Here is a 22,335-nt window from a genome sequence, read left to right as displayed (position 1 = left end):
GTTCTAATGCCATGTTAATCAAAGCAAGAATGGTGTGAAGCGTGGTGGCTTAAGTGATTAGGACACTGGGCTGACGATCAGCAGGCTTGCATTCGAGACTTGGTTGCTGCTGCAGGACGGGTTGAGTTCACATCACACATTTCAGTTCCTGCCAACCCAACAGTTTGAAAGCGGGTGACCACAAATAGATAGATGGATACTACTTCAGTGGGAAACTTAATGGGAACATGAAAGGAGCCTCCAACAGGGCATTCCTTGGGCATCAATGAACCTTTCAACCTGGAAGCACTTCAGTACACTCAACATGAATATAGGAGTAGTAGCAAGAATGGAACAGTCATTCTTTAGTTCTGAACTTTCTGAAAGGAACCAATGACTTTTTAAAAATGGAGATGCATGTGTATGAGGAATCTGAGAACTAAACTATGATAAGATTTATGGGATTTATATAGGAAAGCTGAATTGGCTCAGATAGTTTAAGGACGCAAACTGGTATCACCTGCCCAAGTTTTCCCTTTAATTGAATTTATTGAAGAGAGTTCATGAATGATTACTGATACACTTCGTGATGTTAGACTATTTTGTTGATAAACTAAATGAAACAAAATCCAAATATTGATGCTATTTATTCATTTAGAGTCTCTTTATATATCAGTGGGATTGGCGTACATTTCTGATAATGTTCACTGCCTAATACGTAGAAAACCTCAGAAAATCTGAAAGGGGAATTTTGTAGATAACTGTAGAGTTCTTACAATTACAATGTAATCTTGTAAATTTGTTTTGTCTCTGAAAATCTAACACAACATGTGTCTTTTAACTATCTTCTCTATGACCAACAGCTTCTATTCCAAAAGTAGTTTTAAGTTTCTTTAAGAGGGTTAAGGTTGGGGTAGCCTCTAGTGGCAGTTTTCACTTAGCATGAACTAGAAAAAGGAAAAACCTGGAGAAAATACTTAAAAGTGTAGAGCTGCATTTTAGATGAATGTTTTATAGTTTATATTTCAAAGGGAATGTAAAAGATATGTCAATATATAGATTACATCAGTGTACATTTATCTCACCCATGAAATCAGTGAATTTACAGTATTATGATAAGAATCATGCATTATAGTTACATAAATCAAAAGAATTTTAGTTAAGAACATCCGAAGAACTAAAATAAGATGTAAATAAATAAAATAATAATTATGTTTTTTTATTTAAGAGTTTTTAATGTATTGTTGAATTTATTAAATAAATCTGATGTTTTTCCCTTCATTGATAAAAAAAATGTTTGTTAATGTTGATAGCATTGTGCTAGTTATGTTATAGGGCTAACTTAAAGTGAATTAAAATTATTTTCCAGTATGTCTTTCATTTCCTTTCATATAATAGAAGTTGTATTTATGGATCATTCTCATTATCACTGTAAGGATATTAACTAAATCTCATTTGACAAATAAAGTAATACCTTGCCTAGTATGTTGATCAGCTATAAATGAAATATCTTGATGAAAAGATTACCCATTTTTAGTTAAACATTATTTAAATATGCCACCCTATCTCATTATAGTCAAACTTTTTTTGGAAGTATTTCTTGTTTTTATGAAACTAAAATGCTTCAGAATGGTTTAATTTCTCAAATGTCCAGCAATCTATTATTAGGATGGCTAATAGTTTTCTCTCTTTTTTTTTAATGTGGCTGTTTAAGAATTGGGTTCAATGAGATCCTCCCATGCTATGCATGGGGATGTATTACAAAATGTATTAAATGTTTAGCCTAACACTTCATTATAGAATGTTAACACCAGTCTTTTTTCAATTATAATATTTAATAATAACAACCATGACATTTCCCCCAATCTAATTATATACATAATCATTACATTGTGCAAACTGTTGTTCTGTAGTGTTATGTGTTTATAATACATTCATATGCATGAAATGTATGTTTTAAAATATTACAACTATTTAATTGATGCTCTAGTTAAAATAGTGATTTCTTTTTACTATTTCATTTCATTATGTAGCTAATACATAAAACAATAAAACACCCATCATAGTAGAAAAATGGATCGAAAAACAGGAACAAATGCTTGGCTAATTTCAAGAAATTATAAATAATTGTTCTAATCCTGGAACTGAAGCAAAATTTTTGTAGACAAGATGTAAGTTGTCATTAAGCACAGGATGTATACAAATTATATTTAGGAAAATACACAGCCTTTCAAAAGTATTATGGGAATCATTTGAGGAACAGATTAAGCAGTGACATCTCACTGTTAATAAAATATATTTGGAACAGTAATCAAGTTATATAAATGTATGCAGTAAGATTTTAGTGTCAATGGTATATAAGCTAGATATTTTCATTCCCTAATGTTGTCATAGGGAATTCATCAGTCCACTATGTAAAATGGTTGGGAACAATCCAAGATGAGTAACTACCTAGTAGTTGGGAAAGCATTCCAATGGATGGAAAAACATTATTTAGCTGATATGCAAACCAGAAGAAGAGTGAAAGAATGAGACTAAGGTGAAACCTAAATTGGATAAATAAGTAAATAAAAATATTGATTCTTCAAAAGGATCTGTGTTCAGGTTTGGAAATAGAAAGCACAAACCAAGGAGAGAAGCAACATAGAAATAAGGAGAAATTTCCTGACAGTGAGAACAATAAACCAGTGAAATTTATGGGTTCAGAAGTTATGGGTTCTGGAAGCTTTAGAAAAAGCTTCTGTCATTTGTCTGAAATAGTGTAGAGTCCCCTGCTTGAGCAGTGGGTTTCATTTCACTGGTGAAAGAAGTCAAATGAGTTTTGATCTCTTATAAAAATACAAAATGATAGTTTTAAATTTTTTAGTAATGGAAAACAGAAGAGTATCTGCTGGACAGGCTTCATAAACAGCTACAAAACGTAATTGTGAAATGGGCAAGTAAAGTTCTATATTACTGTTGGCAAGCATAAGTATTTCACAAGTATTTATAAAGATCAGTAAATAACAGCCACTCGTAGTATAGTTATCATTCATTAAAAAGGTAAAGATAAATAAGGATAGTACAGAATATCCTGAAGGAAAGAAGAATGAAAAGAGATGGAAAATAACATAAGAACAACCAGTGCTTTGTAATTGTGTCAGTGTATAAGAATTTATGAACTGAATACTGTGTTTCCCTGAAAATAAGACGCGATCGTCAGAACCTTTTTAAAAATCTTTTTTAAAGCAGTTTTTTACTACCTATTGACCCGAACCGGTAGTAAAAAAAATGCTTAAAAAGTAAAAAAAAAAAAAAAAAAGGTTCCGATGATCACACATCGCTTAACTGATCATCAGAACTTTTTTTTTACATTTTTTTTTACTACCGGTTCGGCAAACCGGTAGCATTTTTTACTACCGGTTCACGTGAACCGGGCCAAACTGGTAGCATTTCACCCCTGGGATAAGGTGTACTGTATTTGTCCACAAAATATCTGAACCTGAGGCAATCTTGTAAAAAATTAGGTCCCAAATACATAGGGCCTTTCCAAACCATCTGGATCATAAATCTAGTAATGATGGAGCTGAAGTTGCCAAAAAGCCTCAGGTGGGTTCATCTGGTATTTCATTGTAGTCTTTTAAACCCCTTTTGAGACTCTGGGTTGAGACCAGTCAGAGCACCACCTCCTCCTCCCATCCTAGTTAAGGGATAGGAGCACTATGAGATAAAAAAAAATTATTGATTCCAGTTATAAGGGAAAGTTACAATATCTAGTGTTGTGGAAAGGCTACTTGTTGGTGGACACTGAGTGGGTGGCTGTTCCAGATGTCAGGGCAGCAAGGTTGGTTAAGACATTTCACACTAGGTACTGTCAATGGTCCCAGTAGGGAATGCAGTAGTAGTTGGTTTGTAAGTAATAATATGTATATATGTTTATTATTGTTTCAGATCTACCCTTCTTCTGTGGGATCAGCATGTCAAGACTGATTGTCACTTTCACCTACATTTTTTCTTCACTCGCAGCTTGACAATAACGGGGGGGGGGGGGAGGTAGATGGAATGCAAGGGAGGGAGAATGGTATTCAAGCATTCAAGAGGGGGACTTAACTATGCTTTTACCTGGGAAAGGCAAAGCTGGTTTTGCTTCTTCTGTACCAATGTGGTTTATTCAGTAAAATTTTATACTCCAGGAATTCCTTTTCTAGATTCGCCAATGTCATTATCTTACTCTGTGGTCTATGTACATGAGATAGGACTGAAGCTTTAGTGAAACATCTTGGGGCAAATCTCCATTTGGTAGTTCAGCCAGTGTAGTTAGTTTCCTCCTCTATCATTTTCTGCAGATTATTTTCTTGGGATTATTTTCTAATCCCAAACTCTGAAAAATCCAGTAAAATGTGAACTGAATAACTATGAAATTGAAATAACAAGTGGGAGAAAAACATACTTTGTTTTTTGCTTTCCTTTAAAGTTATAGTGTGGGTGGAATACATTATATACTAATTTTCTTTCTAAGGAAATTTCTAAGTGCCAATTAGTTATGCTCAAGGGATTCAAATGCTAACACGTTTCTTAGGAGATATTTGGCAGTGATGAGTTGAAGAGATGATTGAAAACAGTATTTAATATCCATACATTTGGGAGTATTTACATCTTGGTATAGTTTACTCTATTATGGAGCAATTCTGTCTTCCAGTTTTATTTCCAAACTGTATGTATTAGGATAGGATTTCAGTTCCATGGTGCAAAATTTTATCTTCACAACTTCAGTTTTAACTGGGGAAAGATTTCAATTTCTCCAGTAGTATGAAACAGCTGTAAAATTGTTAAGCCTGTCATATACTGCCACACTGCAAATTTCAAACATTTATCCAAAGTAATAAATGTTGAATAAGCAAAAGAGTCAATAGATTTTAAAATTAAACCTCTGGAGTAATGTTGAAAACATCTGGAGGGTTTCTGACTATGCATCTGTGATCTGAAGCCACGGAGTTCTGCAGATAGTGCTCCAAATGTCCTCCGTTTTGCCACATTGGGCAGCTAAATCAAAATTCAGCAGGAACAGTAAAAAAAATATTAAAAACAATAAAATTTCATTTTGAAATGCCTAGACTGCTTACACTGTCTTTTAATTTAATTTAAAAATATGCTACCATCTTTCATTCTACTTTAGGAATTAGCATTTTCTTGGAACTTTGGAGTTATCTGCCTTATTTGAGAATTTTTTAAAGATGAATGCTGAACTGTTAGAATTTATTGCATAGCCTATATTTTGAGAATAATCTAGGCAATAAAATTATTGCCTTAATTCAAAAACTTCATTGGTTTTGTCCATAAAGGCTGCTGAGAAGGGTTGTCTATATTGCTAAGCTTATTGAATGGTCTTCAGAAAATCATTACTGTTAAGCCTCATCAAGATCAGGGCCTTAATGTGGCAAAAAATGTTAATTTAATGCTGTTCTCTTGCAATCAATATTGCCAAAACTAATATGTTTTTGTAAATTATTTCTGTTACAAGGGTTGGTGGATCGGGCCCAATAAAGAGGCTTGAGTCATCAGGTAAAATATCTCTCTTTTATTCACAGGTTCATCACATCATCACAGTTCACACTAGGATGAAGAACATGGAGGAGTGTGCCCACCTTTTATACCTGTGGGCGGGGATTCAGGTAAGGAGGAGTCTATGGGAGTGGCTGACCAGGTGGGTGTCTGGGTTAACCCTTGCACTACTGAGCTATAGCTGATCCCAGGCACGGACAGAGCATTTATACCTGACAAATCCCCCTCTAAATGCCTGACCCGTGTCTGTAGGCCTGACTGACTGGTTGGTACCCTGGGGTGGATGTTGAGCTTGGAAACTAAGTGTGAGTGTTGCTTGCCCTGTAGGGGTTTCATGAGTATGTCTGCGGTCTGCTCTTCTGTATCGCAGTGTATGGCCTTTATGAAACCGATTCTGGATAGCTGTCTAACGTGCTTATACTTTATGTCTATGTGCCTTGACCTTTGCCCTACAGCGTCGGACATGGATATCTCTATGGCGGCTTTGTTATCTTCGTAGATGTTTATTGGGTAAGCTGGTTCTCTCCACACGCTGGCGAGTAGGTCGTCGAACCAGATGAGATTGTTGGCGGCTTTGGAGAGGCATATGTATTCAGCTTCAGTAGTCGAGGTTGCCACCAAGATTTGTTTGCCTGTGTACCAATGCACCGGACAGTTATTTAAGTAGAATATGTACCCAGACGTGCTTTTGCGGCCTTTGGCGTCTCCGGCCCAGTCAGCATCAGCGTAGCATGAGAGGATGGGTTCGTCGGATTTTTCAGGCTCTAGAGTTAAGCATGCCTTGGCACTTTGTTTCAGGTATCTTAGCACCCTTTTCACTGCGTCCCAGTGGTATGTGGTGGGTTTGCTCACATGCCTGGACAGTAAATTGACGGATAGAGCAATGTCCGGTCTTGTCCAGTTGGCGATATACAGGAGGGAGCCTATGACTGACCTGTACAGCGTGTTGTCTCCAAATTCGGGTGATTCATCATGCATGTTTTTTAGGAAGTCCGCCTGCATGGGTGAATCACATCCCTTGGCGTCTGCCATGTTGCACTTATGGAGTAACTCTTCTATTTTCTCTTTCTGTGACAGTTGGAAACCTTTTGGCGTTTGGTTGACTTGTACCCCCAGGTACCGGTTTATCCTTCCAAGATATTTTAGGGTGAAATGCTCGCCCAGTCTGCTGGCGAAGGTGTTGCGGTTGGCTTCGTGTTTGCTGATGTATAGAATGTCATCCACGTAAACTAGGATGTATTCTGGTGAGTCCCCCTCTTTCCTGGTAAAGAAACAGTTGTCAGCTATGGTTGCCGTGAATCCCATAGACTTCAGGGCCTCTACCAGGCATTCGTACCAGCGTTTGCCTGATTGCTTTAGCCCGTACAGGCTCTTATGAAGTAACCAGGTGTCTCCTCTGTTGGTTTCCTTGCTGTGGGGGGCTCTGATGTATATATCTTTGTCTAGTTTGGCGTGCAGGTAAGCGGTCTGCACGTCGAACTGGTGCACCTCCAGCCCTAGTAAGGATGCGATGACCAAGGCGCTTTTGACGCTCTCTGTTCTTACGGTGGGCAAATAGGTGTCTGTGTAGTCCTCCGGAAACCTTTGAGCAAACCCCTGGGCAACTAATCTTGCCTTGTATAGGCTTTGGCCGCCCTCTAAGTTCTTGACTTTGAATATCCACCGGGTGCCTATTGTGTTCTTGCCCTCTGGGACTTTGGTGGGGGTGTATACCTCCAGCTTCCTCAGGCTGTCCAGTTCTTTGGCCATGGCTAACTCCCACTTTGCCCTCTCCCCCTGGGGTAGTCTCAGTACCTCTTCGTAGGAGTTTGGCGTAACGTGGTTCGTGTGCACGTGCATCACGTAATCATTCAGCCTTTTTGGCAGCTGGTTTCTGGTTGACCTGACCGGTCTGGTTGCTGCCTGCTCAGTGTCATGCAGATATCTGGCCTCTCTTTGTGCCAGTGATTCGACACTTATCTTGGGATGATTCTCTTTCCATCCCTCAACCTTGATACCTTGGAGGTCGGGCTTGGGCCTGCTCCCTTCCTGTCTACCCACTGTCTCATTTTTGTTTTGAGTTTGCTCGATTGGACTATCCTCCCGCTCGGTGGGTACCTCATTTAGGTGTAATCTGGACCAGTTGGCTTGCTCATGGAATGCCGCTGTTCTAGAGATCACAAACCTATTATTGCTGTCCACAAACCTGAAGCCCTTGGTTCCTGACTCGTATCCCATAAACCTGAGCCTTCTGGACACCTTATCCCCTTTCTTGCGCAACTGCTTGGGTATGTGTACATCAGCAGTTACACCGAACACATGTAGGTGTGCTATCTGTGGCTTCTTGTTATACATGATCTCGTATGGTGTTTTATCTATCACACTGGACCATGTTCTATTTAATGTATAGTTGGAGTAGACCAGGGCTTCAGACCAGAAGTGTTGGCCAATGCCCGCGTCCTCTAAGGCGCACCTGACCATCGTTTGCAGCGTGGAGTTCCGTCGTTCTACGACCCCGTTCTGAAAGGCGGAAAACGGGGACGACGTAAAGTGAATCACGCCTTTGGACCTGAGCCAATGTGAGAAGTCCTTAGATAGAAACTCAGACCCTCTGTCAGTCATGATCTGTTTGATCTGTTTGTTGTTTTGGGTTTCTACTCTTTTATAAAACTCTTTGAATTTTTGGAAGGCCTCATCCTTTTTTCTTAAGGTGTAGACGAAGCCATATCGACTATGGTCATCCACTATGGTGAGGAAGTACTTTTTCTTATAATTTATGGATGGCCTTAGGGGCCCTACCAGGTCCATGTGTACTAAGTCGAATATTTGGTTGGCGGCACGTAACAACTTCTTGGGTCTGGGTTTTACCTTCAGTTTTGAACACTTGCACACCGAGCACTCGAGGTAGTTTTCACAGTTTTTTATTATGGCACCCTCGGTACAATTGGCCATTTTCTGTATCACGGGAAAACTGGCGTGTCCAAGCTTGCGGTGCAGTAGATGGGCACAGTTGTCATGCATTGGTTTGCCTATTGAGGGCCTCTTTTGGGTGTGTTTGTTGTGTTGTGTTTCTGGTGTCGTGTTACCATCGTTATCTATCTCTCTCCCGCCTACCTGTTCACCCTCAGTCCTGCTTTGGTCAGTGTCTTCTGCGTTCTCTGAACTGGTGTTTATGCTGTGGGTGTAATCCTCATAGAAAGTTATGTAGGGTAACCCTTGGTTAATGGTTACTCTTCCTATATCTTTCCCGTCCTTGCTAACCTTGACGTTGCCTTTTGTGAATATCATCTCAACCCCTGATTCCTTGCTAAGCTTCACTGCGGCCAGGATGTTGTGGGGTATCTCCGGGACTAGCAGTACCCCCTCTATTTTCCCTACGCCTGGTAATGTAATTGTCCCTTTGCCTGTTACTCTAACCTGGTTTTGGTCTGCAACTTTGATCGAAAAATCCTCCCTCTTGAATGATGAGAGTAGTTTCTGATTGTATGTGGTGTGGTTGGAGGCTCCCGAGTCCAGGAGCCAAGAGCTGGTGTCTTTGTCTTGGTGTGTGGTGTGTGTGTGCTCCCCTATCCCATATAGGGACCCTGTCCTGCTGTCGCGTGAACTGTCTCTGTTCCCCCTCTTATCCCTGGGAATGGGTGAGTCTCTACGCCTATACCTTTCTTCGGATGTGTGCCTTTCTGTTTGTCTGTACCTATGCTCTGGCCTGCCTCTCTCCCTATAGTTCTTGGGGCAGTCCCTTTTGATGTGTCCCCTCGACCCGCAGATGTAGCACTCGGGCGTGTTGTGTTGTTTCTCTTGGAAGACTACTCTCTTCTCACTTTTGTGTTCTCTGGGAGGGCCGGGGTGGCTCCTCCTCAGATTATCTTCTGCGATAAGCTTGTTGGATAGCTTCTCCACGGACAGCATCCCTAGGCTAATGGTGTCTAAGTGTGTCAGGAAGTTATTCCATGAGTGATCTAAAGAGTTGATTATCACACTGTTCATGATTTGGTCGGAAATAACTTCTCCCCTAAGGTGTAGCTCTGCTCTGGTACCGCTTAAGGACACTAGGTGCTCACTCATGGGGGTCCCTGGCTTAAGTCTGGCGGAAAAGAAGTCTTTGGAAATTTGTGTGGTGGTGGACACACTCTCACTGTAAAACAATCCAAACATTTTCCCTATAATTTCTGATACTGTGAGGTTATGGCCAATACAGTGGTAAATTGTGGGGGAAATACTGGCAATTAAAAGATAGAATGCCCTATGGTGCATGCAATCCAGCCCTAAAGTCCATGGCCTCTCTGGGGGGTCATTAATAAAATGAGACATGTTTTCTTTCAGGAACACCACCTGGAGCTGCTGTGACCACTCTAGGATATTGCCCCCATCCATTCTCAACTTGGGAAAGTCTACTGGTAAGTTTCCAGCACTATTAGTAAAGTTACTTACTGCTGGCTGCTGTCCATGATTCCTTATGTGCCTATAGCAGCAGTAAGGCATGGGAACGCTTGCCGGTAGTTTAAAAGTCCCGCTTTGTAATTTTTTTCTTTTTTCTTCTTCTAGGCGGAAGAGCGCATGCGCGAAGTCCATTTCAGCTCCGCCGTCACCGAGGAAGGACCTGTCCATCGCGGCTCCGCTGTAGAGGCCTCTGCCGGTCGGGTAGGCCTCGGCTTCGGACTTGGGGGTCCAGGTGTGCTCCGGAGGGCGTCGTCCAGCGGCTGCTTCTCCGGAGTGAAGATCCTGGTGGCGTTGAGGCTCCGGCGATGGCTGTAAGTAGCTGCCCCAGTCCACGCGGTCCGGGGTGTGCGGCCTGGGCGATCGGAGGCGCGGTGTCCCTGGGGCGCGTAGGTGGGCTGGCGGGCTGGCACGGGCGTCGGTGGCTCTCGGGTGGGTGCTTCGTTGCCCCTCTCCTCGCCTTCCTTTCTGTTTTGGCCTCTCCGGCTTCTCTTTTGTAATTTTGAGGCCTGGGCCGAAGGCGGCGGCAAGGGTCTTCATGGCCCTATCTACTTGCCGCTCGCTGGGGGTGTACCAGGGATCAGAGTCGGATTCGGTCCCCTCTCCCCGGTCACTTTCCTCGTGGTTCATGGTCCGGCATTTTTCGCGCGCCGGCCATTTTGAACTCTGGCTTTCGATTGGTTGGAGGTCGGCCATCTTGTCTGAGCACGTGGACAAAAATGGCCACCGTTTCAAATTTAGAGCGGGGCTTTGGGGCTCGGTGGCCGTTGGAAGTGCCCTTTTGGGCGATCCACTCACCGAGTCCAGCTCCTCGAGTTCTGAGTCCGAGCCTTCTTCGCTCCTTGCCGCCTCGCGATCGAGTATGAAGCTCCGCAGGTCGGCAAGGAGGTTTTTGTCGCCGGCTCTCTCCTTCAACAGCTGCAGGACGTCGAGTCGCACCTCCTCTTCTTCTTGGTCGCCGTGGTGGCCCCTTTTCCCTTTCTCGATCTCCCCCTTTTCTTCCGTTGCGGTGGTTTTGGGGGTGGTTGAGGTTCCTGCCTTCCCTGGCGAGTCCGGTGGGTTGCTTTCCCATTGCTTCGGGGGTGTCGCCATTCTGCAGGTAGGTATGGGTCCTTGTCTTGCGGCTTGGGATCTCTGGGCCTTACCAACCATCCTCTGCTACCATTTTGTTACAAGGGTTGGTGGATCGGGCCCAATAAAGAGGCTTGAGTCATCAGGTAAAATATCTCTCTTTTATTCACAGGTTCATCACATCATCACAGTTCACACTAGGATGAAGAACATGGAGGAGTGTGCCCACCTTTTATACCTGTGGGCGGGGATTCAGGTAAGGAGGAGTCTATGGGAGTGGCTGACCAGGTGGGTGTCTGGGTTAACCCTTGCACTACTGAGCTATAGCTGATCCCAGGCACGGACAGAGCATTTATACCTGACAATTTCACTATAGAAACTGCAGTAAAGAACAAAAATTTAAAAATTTCAATGCTCCAGCTATGATTTCAACTGTATTTACAAGTAAGATTTTCTTTAAAATGGTATCTTTCCAACACTATTTTGCTCTACAAATAGAATGCAGGTTTCTATCAGAGATGTATAATTATAAGGGTTTTATATTTTATAATATTTTATAATACACAACAAGGTTGCATTTTCTAGGTTCCATCAATTAAACACTGTCACTTTATGGATCATACCTTTTCTGTCGCAGTGCTTGCCCTATTGAGCAGCATTCCTTTCCCTAAATTCTTCTCCCAGGCAATGGGCCATAATGCTATATATGTCTTTTATAACCCTGAACCCTGGTGGAGCATATTTCATTATATTTCATTGTTTTATTATTTTCCTTTATAGTTGATTTTTAAAAAAACCCTTCTTAGCTTTCCAGAGTTGTTTGGCAAGTGAGCTGCTAGACAGCATAAACTGAACAAGCAAACAAATCTGTTGAATGTAGGCCTTAAGCAGTATAACAACTCAAGTATGATTGCATCCAGCTCTTTCTGTTTATTGCTGGATTTTTTCTTTTTTTGAGAGAGAGAAATAACTGCAAGTTTCCATTAGGATTTTTTTTGTCATGTTGTTTCATAAGCCATTTTCCATTCATTTTTTTCCACTGACAGAGCAGTGGTTACTAATTTAATACAAGACAAATAAGTGACTATCTTTAGTTAATGTTAGATATGTGGATGCCTAGATGGAATGCTACAAAGATATATATTTTCTGGTTCAAGTTGGTATTTGTGAGTTGGATGATGGTAACAGTTATCATAATAAAACAGAATAAAGACCTTGCAACATAAATTCATGGAAAATAAATTCAACACTTATGTTGGCTGCAAAAGGTTACAGGCACTTTCCAGCTAAGAATAAGAAAATATTTTACTTCATGTTCATTGTTGAGTAAAGACAAAGCAAACAGCAAAAGCTAAATAAATTTTAATTTCTAAGCAACTATGCATATAGCTTTAAAATTAATGTGTATTCTATTATAGCTTTATTTCTCTCTCATCAACCATGTAGATGTGTCTGCAGGGACAAGGTACATAATCAGTGGCACTCTTTGTTTAATTAGCAATAACAAAACAAGATAAACTGTTCTGTGTAAAGTGCATTATTCTTTAGCTGTTGGCTAAATAGCATTAGTGTTGTGACATTGGATAATGGGACATTCTGTACAGACAAATGTTCTCCAAATCCAAAAGATAAAGGGAAGGGTTTGTGTTTTGAATAATATGGAAAGATCTGATTTAATATATAGCTAAAGTATAAGGCAGACATTCTTTTTGTCTTGATGGGAAGAATGCAAAGTATATTTATATTAACAGAAGATTAAAACAGAATGTCCCCAAATCTCTTCATTTTAGAATTAATAATAGCTGGTAAATTTGCTCAAATATGCTGTCTATTTGTAATGCACGGCTCAACACTGAAAGATGGCAGAATGCAAAGTTTATCCATTTATTTTTCTCATCCTGCTTTATTTTATAGCTTTTTTCTTTTTTCATTGTGAGAACAATAAAAGAGGAAAACTACACTATTTTGCTGATTAAAAACTCTATCAGAATAAGGCAAATAACCTGTGTTTTTCACTAGCTTGATTTACATTGGTGAAATGTGAAAATCTAAAGAAAAGCAGATGTTACCACAAGAAAAAAAGGAACAAATGCCAGAATAATCATTTACTGAATTAGTTTGTTTTTGACTTGATTAGCATGCATGTTTAAATGTATTTTAATGTGTTTTTATTTTTGTAGTTTTATCTTTAATGTTATATGCATATCATGGACATTTAGGCAATTTGCTGAATATAGTGTGAACTGCTGAGAGTCTTCTGATCAGACTGGTTAGAAAAACTAGTAAATAAAGATATAAAATAACATTTTATAATAATTATATTTATATTGATTGATAGCTATTTTAAAGAATCAGTTACTGTGAAAAAATTGGAAATCACCACAAACAGATTTCAGTATCAACATAGAGATGCTTACTGTAGCATTCTCCTAATGAACAAATTGTGAATATCTAGTTCCACTAAAAGTCTGTATAGAATCTTTTACTTTGTACCTATTGTGCTAATCCATGATTTTATCCGTTATAGGAATAATTCAATTAATGTGCTTTAATTTATTTTTCAAGGACAGACCAAAATTTGAGAGACTGCATAGAGTTACTGTTTGCTTCCTGGCAAATACGAGAAATGTAAACTGACTTAGATTGCATTGAGACAACTGTATTGGTTACCTGTCGGATCCTGCCAGAATCTTATCCCATTAATCTTTTATGGGTATAGATCCATATATTGTAAGACATTTCACTTCCTATATTTTTATTATCTTTTGTTGCTACAACGACAAGTAAAAACTGAGTTGCCATTAGTCTCTAGGTAGATTAAAATGAAGTAACCATGGAATGGTAAGCAATAAATAACTGGATCTAAAGATGCTTTATTATTAGTTCATTATTTGAGAGTTGTTTGGAAAAGAAAATTAGCAACTATGGGAAAGCATCAGAAAATGAGAGGAATTAAAAGGTTGAAGGCAAAAGAGGTCTCCTATAGTTTTGAGGCAAATTTCTATTACACCAATCTGGCCCCTTGTCTTAAGAAGAGAAGTGAAGTGTGTAAATCCTATCTTCTCTTAATCAGTGAATATAGCTGAGGATATATAAGCATGGAATAAAAATTCAATCTTTGTTATTGGGAAAAGAATTTGATCTAAAACCCCAAAATCTTACGTTCTAAGTATAGACTGACCAGATTCCAAGGTATTCATCTTCCCTTCTTTCAATCCATCATTTTCAAATGCAACTTCACAAGTATTCAACAAAGTTAGTTGAACTCTATTTGTTTCATATAAAGCAATTTATGTATTTAATAGTCTTTCATTTGGTTGAAAAACACATAGCATGGACTGAACTTTGTGATCACCCTCAAATGAAGGCGAATATACCAGAGGTGGTATTCAGCAGGTTCTGACCAGTTCTGGAGAACTGTTTTGATCTGTGCTGTACTCGTCTTCTAGTTTTCTATCTATTGCTTCATATGCTAAGTGGGGAGGGAGGGATGTAAATATGGACAATGCATCAAAGGAGACCATGATATCATCAGGAGCCACATACAACTAAGCCTTGTAGTTTTGTCAGATATTGTGTAGATGATGTGACCATGCTGTTCGAGAGTTGGGTCAGGAAGTTTAAGCATTGTGACAGTCATTTAGCAATCTTATACGTAGAGGTATCTCATAGTGCAATGATAGGTCTGAGGAGGACTCCTATTTTGTGTAACTTGGGGACTTTGTGGAATTTCACTGGGATGGCATCTGTTCCTCTTATTTTCCATCATTCCTTCTCTGTTATACAATTGTTTTATTTGAGTTGGCAGAAATAAGCATTCACTTGAGTGGCCATTGTTCTCATCTCTGATGTCTTTGCTGGTCTATATGCTGAGGAATCGAGCAGGACAAATGCCTTCATTTCATAATCTGTGTGGTTCATCACCATCATTGAGCAGCCTTTGTATGCTGGTAAAATAATAATGTGCTGATCTTGTTTCAGGTCTTTCAAGTTGCATTGCTCTGTAGGGCTGACTGTATTATTTGGTTTGTGTATGACCAGCATTGCCAATACTTTTTGTCTGATAGCATGTTTTTCTGGCTCTCTCTATCCCTGCTCTGTTGAATATGGATTCCAATGCTGCTATGAATTTTCTTGATGTGGCGTCTCAAGTGTTGACTCCCTCATTATGTTCAAGTATGCATAATTCCTGCTGTCTTAATTGTTTGCTGGATAAATTTTGGACCATATGTTTAGCTTTTGCCATATGTCTGCCCATCTCTGAGTTGACCGGTGACTGGTATTGTAGGCTGCATGGAATGACCCCTTCTCAAGTGCATTGGTGTAGGAAGCATAGCTGTTTGTAAGTGGATCCCTCACATACTGTGAAAGTTTCCCAAAGCCAAACTGTTTGAAGTGCTAGCCGCAGATCTCTCTCATGAATGAATGTGAATATATGTGTCCCAGAATAATGTTGCAGAATCCAATCTGGATCGGTCACTGGGACCAGAGGTTTTGTCTTCTGAACGTCAGACTTCTGCTGGAGGCAATCTTCAGGAAACTTCTCTCTAGCAGAGTGTGTGCTTTGGGCTGTTCTGTGTGTGGTATTTATATGGTGCCTATTGTATATGGCTTTTTAGATGTTAGATGTTTGTGTTCACTTTTAGAACAGCATTTGTTTATATTTGAAACCCATTCTGCAACCACCATGGAATTTATCAGGAGGGAAGCAGGAATGGCAGACAACACCAGGGCTCATTTGTAACTCTTGAGTGTTTAGCAACTGCTTCTTTAATTTTCCCCCCTTTACCATTATCAATCTTATGGCTAAGCAAACAGACAGAATAATGCTAGTACTTGTTTGGCAGAAAGCACATACAATAATTTATGAATGATACAGATAATGTTAAAGTTCTGCAAATTTCTGTTCAACAGTGGCCTGATCTTTCAGAGTTTCTCTTCCGCAAATAACAAAAAGGGCAAAAAGGGATTGATTAAAGAATTCAAGGTCATTTGTGATGAGAGAGGGGAAAAAAGATATAATATTAGGTTGCAGTCTCTTGCTTGCTTTCATGCTTTCTCACTCTCACTCCCACCTTTGTTTTATTTTTTTACCTTGATAGACTATTAGAACAGGTCAGTGAGCCCCTGCTTATTAATGTTGCCAAGCTTAAATGTCAGTGATTAAGTGTTACCATGGAGATCTCTTTGAATTCCACAAATGGCCCATTATTTACTCCTACGGGTTGCAAGATAATTGATAATGACAATATGTTTGTGGTGCCTTATAATATCTGAAAAAGGCAGTGCAAATGGACTATGAAATACAGTAGCAAAGGATGGGCCCAGATCGCCCAAAGCAACGCAACCTAGGGTTTGATTTGTAGCCCTGGAGAGGTGGCCAGGTTTTTTTTTTTCTAGCCATGGGCTTTCAGTTCCATAATTTAAGGATGAAGGATGGCTGCAGAATCGGAAAAGCAAAGTGATGTGGGCATTTGAAAGGTGAATACTAATAGGCTGAAACTGCTTAAATAACTCATCATGTTATTTTCTTAGCTGAAGATTGGCAGTATTAATTAAAATGCTACTGTTCTTTGAATATTCATTTTAGTTTTTTCAAGCACTAGTGTTTGAGTAGATATTTCTCTGTTTATGTAATTTACAAATGACTCTTCACGGTCAATTTCTTTTTACTTAATGTATTATCACATGTTGTTTTTTTAATATATTATCTTATTACTTAATACATAGATTAAGAAACTATATGTGAAAACATCTTATCTTCTTTCTTAATGCAGTATCATATATAATAATGCAAATCATTGAGTCCAGTTATTGCACTAAATTATTAATTTTATTAATAATGAACTGGGAACATACACCATTTATTGTCATATTGATTGGAATAGCATATAAATCCTACTAATAAATACAAATAAATGTTGGATTTGACTTTGTTCAGTGCATGAACCCAACTATTGTACCTTATGGCTTCTTATTGTCAGCTCATCTATAGTCTGTTTAACTAAATGCGGCTTAAGCAAACCAAGACATGATATAGGGAGAAGTAGCTTTTTGTGACACTGAGCCACACCTTATTTTAATTTTTTTAAATCTTTATGGCCATGTCTATAGGCATTAGAGGATTCTGGTTCCTTATATGATGCTCTTTTAAAGTACAAGATATTTTTAATTGTTTGTTTTCATGTTTTTAAGATATAATTTTCCTTCTAGTGTGAGCTGCCTTGAATAAGGCAAGATATCAATTGCATCTATTGTATTAATTAAATGCTATTTGAACATTTTCTTCTGGGATGTGCATTATTCTTTTTTCCATTATTTTAGTTTTTATTATTTGAAATGCTATATGTCATCCAGGATGTTCTAGAATGGATGATGCTCTAACAAATAAATATTTTTAATATGTGCAAAAGCTCCTTACAAATGTTAAAGTTATAATCTAGTTGATATACTTCACAGACAGTGGTGGGATTCAAGTAATTTAACAACTGGTTCTCTGCCCTAATGATTTCTTCCAACAACCAGTTTTCCAAATTGCTCAGAAAGTTAACAACTGGGAGTTTCCAGTTGACGTCGCGACGGCTCAGAGGGGGAATTAGCGGGGATCCTTGGAGCCCCGCGAAAAACCCCGTTTGTCAAGCCGCTGCCGGCAGATTGATGGACCTACCCTGTCCTGTAGGGACAGGAGGATAGAGAGGGACCCGTCAGATGGCCGAGAGGAATGGGCAGGTTCCTCGGGGCTGGAGGATTGCCCTCTGTGCCGGTGGCAGTGGATGTGGCAGCCATGGCGGCTGCCTCGAGATCGTGACAATCGGAACAAAGAATGTGCAGGAGGAGAAGCAGAGAGCGGAGCAGGGAGTTTGAAAGCTGGGTGAGTGGAATGCTGCCCGTAAAAGATGGATTATAAATAAGTATGCCCCAGCCTTAACAGCGGCTGAGAAATATTGGGGCAAAAAGACTCAAATGAATGGTGGAGAAAAGACCTGTTGATAGATAGCGTTAATTACAGACTTTTTGGAAATGACTTTATTACAGACTTGGTCTTCTTTTTTCTTTTTTCTTTTTTGTGGCTAAACGAGACTGGATTATGTTTGAGAGAGAGGAAGGAGAAGAGGAAATAAATATGCTTTTAAAAGTAAAGACAAAAGACAAACGGAGATGGAAAAAATGGCTGCCAGCTGAGAAGTGAAAGTGTAAATTCCAGACTGCTTGTTACTTGAAAGAGAAATTTTGTTGCTTGTCACTTAAAGTGGATTACTTTGAGAAAAAATTCAAGAGGCTTGACTTTGGACATATAATCTGTGTACTGGAGGATTTATTGAAGATCAGAAAGAAGAAACAAAATGGAATAATGAAAACTGATTTAATAAGCGTGGCAACAAGAGAAAAAGGGCGTGGCAACAAAAGAAGGACATGATGATACTATATATGGAATAGCCAATTCAGAATTAACTCTATAGAACTTATAACTTTGAGGACATTAAAATGGAAAACAAATACACTCAGACAGATTGGAGAAAGAAAAAAAATGGAATATATCATGTAGCACGATAACAAAATACCATAGTTTGAATTAAATGGATGTAATGGTGTCTGGGAGTTTGATGTCTGAACAATCTTAGGAGATACTTTCCTTCTTCTTTTTGCTTTTTCTCTATTCTTTTTTTTTCTTTTCCTTTTTTCCTTTTGTCTCTTTTCCCCTCTAATTTTTCTAATTCTCTTTTCAATTTCTTTTGTTATATTTTTATTCTGTTTTTCTTCTTTATTTTTGTTTCTCCTTTCCTTTTTTTATTTTAACTATTATTAATATTGTTATATTCTCTCTCTTTTTTCACTATTATTTTTATTAAAGTTGATTTTATGAATATACAAACAATTTGACTAGAAAAAAAGAGTATAAATGATTGAAAAACATGATTTTTGGATGCTTTAATACCTTTTTAAATTTGGAATTTTTAAGCTCTATTTACAGATCTAATAATTTAGAAGAAAATGTTCTTCAAGGTGCTGGATATTAAAAAGAACTATTTATAGATTTAATAATTATAGAAAATTGACTTCAAAGTGATTTAAAATGTTGATACTTATTGGAAATAAGCATGGCACGGGAGAAAGCTTAGGAGAGAATAGGAGCTAAGATATTTGTTGATATACTTTTTTATTTTAAATCAGTTAAAGATACGGAGGAGAATGGATTTAAAAATAAATATGAGTAATATTTTGTGAATTAATTTGAAGCTAAATAATTGAATAAGAGATGTAGAAACGGAGGAGAGCATAAAGCTGGACAATAATTAAAACAAAATGCTATAAATCAGCTAAACAAATGAAGTTAGGAGTGGAGGGAAGCATGATTCTAGAGAATAGTGAAAGTAAAGCTGTGATCTAGTCTTACAAATAAGGTAGGAGTGGAGGAAAGCATCATACTGGAGAACAGTTAAAGCAAAACTGGGAACCAGTTAAAAATAAAAATAAGAGTTAGGAGTGGAGAAAAGCACATGCTGGAAAACAGCTAAAGTAAAGCTGTGAACCAGCCAAGAAAGTTAGGAGTGGAGGAAAGCATATGCTGGGTAACAGTTAAAGCAAAACTGTGAACTAGCCAAAAAATAAAAAGTTAGGAGTGGATGTCAGCCTCCTCTGGAACCGCCTGTGCTCCGCCGAACAAACACCACACGCACACACTTCAAAGGTGAAGCTATCCGGTTTAATCGTAGCTTACACGGTGGTCATACAGTAAGCGCTGAAGTTTTCTGATGAAAAACAAAGTCAGAGACGCCCGATTCCTCCAGTTATCTGGCTTTATAGAACGCCCCCAAGCGCCCCGCCCTTGCTCAATTGTGCATTTAAAGTGACCGCGCTATTTACTCCTTCAGTTACTTCCGGATCTCGCTGTCCCTCGTATTGAAGGGCGTTTGTTTCCTTTGACGTCGTTTTATTGACCCTGTTCCCAGATTCCTTATACCGTCCACCACCTGATATCACTGTGCCCTGCTAAACGCTACAACACCCCCCTTCACCATGTTTCTGTTCTTCTGGCTTGTCACAGTCCCCGGGATCATGTGTCGAGGGAATGGCTGACACTCGACATGCGGCCCCCCCCTACCAGGTCTCTTCCTGTAGGGGCATAAAAACATTCGATTATTCTCATTAAATGGGAAAGTGTCCACCTGGTTTATTTGGATATGTTTCATGGAATTGTTTTAGTAATCGTGGAGCATCTATATCCTTCGTTTTCACCCATGTTGCTTCTGATATAGGGTATCCCTTCCAATGTACTAAACACCTAAGCTTCCCATGATATATCTTAGAATCGAGGATCTTTTTAATTTCGTATGAGCTTCCTGTCACAGGCCCTGGACGTGTTCCTGTCTCTCTTATTTTGGCTGCTGGTTTTAGGAGACTACTGTGGAATACTGGGTGTATTCTTTTCAGTAAGGGGGATAGTTGTAAGGATACCGTTACGGGATTTATTATTTTGGTGATGGGAAAGGGACCTATATACTTTGGACCTAATTTTTTACTGGGCATATGCAGATTGATATATTTTGTGGACAAATACACTTTTTCTCCTATTTTGAAGGGTATTCGTCTCCGTTTGTTTACTTGGGTTTTGTACGCTTCAGAAGCTTTTTCTAATGCATTTTTGATGTGTGGCCAACTCTGTTTAACCTTTTCTGTCCATTCTTTTGGATTATGGGAACTAGTCATTTGTACATCTAGATTGAGGATGGCCGGGAACTCTTTTCAGAAACTACTAGGAAGGGTGTATAACCTGTACTGCTGTGCACGGTGTTATTATATGCTGATTCTGCGAAAGGTAAGAGTTCGTACCAGTCTGTTTGTTGGTATGACACATAAGAACGTAGATACCTTTCTACCATGGCATTGGCTCTTTCAGCGGCTCCGTTGGTATTTGGGTGGAACGCAGAGCTCAGTCCCTGTTCTGTTCCTAATTGTCCTAGGAAACGTCTCCAGAACCGGGTGGGAAATTGGGGACTTCTGTCTGAGATTATACGTTTGGGTGTGCCATGAAGTCGATATACGGGTTGGACAAATAGTTTCGCTAGACGCCCTGCGGACGGTAGTCCTTTACAGGGGACAAAATGCACCTGTTTGGAAAACAGGTCAATAATAGCCAATATTACATTGTGTCCTTTGCTGGGAGGCAATTCAACTATGAAATCCATGGCTATATCTTCCCAAGGCCTCTGTGGCTCAGCCACAGACTGTAATAAACCAGATGGTTTCCCTGACAAGGGTTTAGCTCTTATACAGACGGGACAGCCTTGTACATATGTCTCTACCTGTTTTCGCATATGTGGCCACCAGAACTGTCTCCTCACTAGATGCAACATTTTCACGAAACCGAAATGCCCTGCTGTTTTTACATTGTGACATTGTTGTAACACCTTATCTCTCAATCCTTTGGGGATATATAATTTATCTCCTTTCCACATTAGTCCTCTTTTCTGTGTCACTATCTAGGGATTGGTCTTCAACCAACTGTCTGTTGCTAATTTTTTCCTCAACTCCACTACCCAGATTGTGGGGAGCGGGAATACGTCCCTTCCTTGCTTTCCTGTCTGTTTATAAGGTATTAAGGCTTGTGTTATCTCCTCTTTTTGGCTCTCAAATTGCGGCATGTGCGATAGGGCATCAGCTAAATAGTTCTTTCCCCCTGGTATCGCTTTCAGCTTGATGGTAAATCTGCGGAAATATTGCGCTCAACGTGCCTGTTTTGGGGACAGTTTACAAGGCGATTGAAGTGCCTCTAGATTTTTGTGATCCATCCATACCTCAGATTCTACCTTAGTCCCTTCTAGCAAATGCCTCCACGTTTGCAAGGCCCATTTTATGGCATACGCCTCTTTTTCCCAAACCGTCCAATTTCGTTCTGTATCGGTTAGTTTTCGGGAGGTGTAGGCGCATGGTTGAAGAACCCCATGTTCATTTCTTTGTAGGAGAACACCCCCTACCGCCATATCACTTGCATCCGCCTGGATTACAAAGGGTTTCGATGTGTTAGGATGTCTTAGTATGGGTTCATTAGCGAAGAGGGTTTTCAATGTGTCAAATGCACATTGACATGATATCGTCCAATTGATTTTTTGTTGTGGGTTGCCTTTCCCGACTGCAATTTTTCTCGTCTTTAAGAGATCAGTCAACAGTAAAGCCACCTTAGCAAATGAGGGGATAAATCTTCTATAAAAATTTGCAAAGCCCAGAAAACTTTGTAACTGTTTTCGGGTCTTTGGAGCCTGCCATTCCAACACTGTCTTAACCTTATTTGGGTCCATTTCAATCCCTTTTTCTGAAATCCTAAACCCC

Source organism: Pituophis catenifer, unplaced genomic scaffold (assembly GCF_029215685.1).
Source record: "Pituophis catenifer annectens isolate HBS135680 unplaced genomic scaffold, rPitCat1.0.hap2 SCAF_4, whole genome shotgun sequence".
Taxonomy (NCBI): domain Eukaryota; kingdom Metazoa; phylum Chordata; class Lepidosauria; order Squamata; family Colubridae; genus Pituophis; species Pituophis catenifer.
This window is presented reverse-complemented; position numbering follows the sequence as displayed.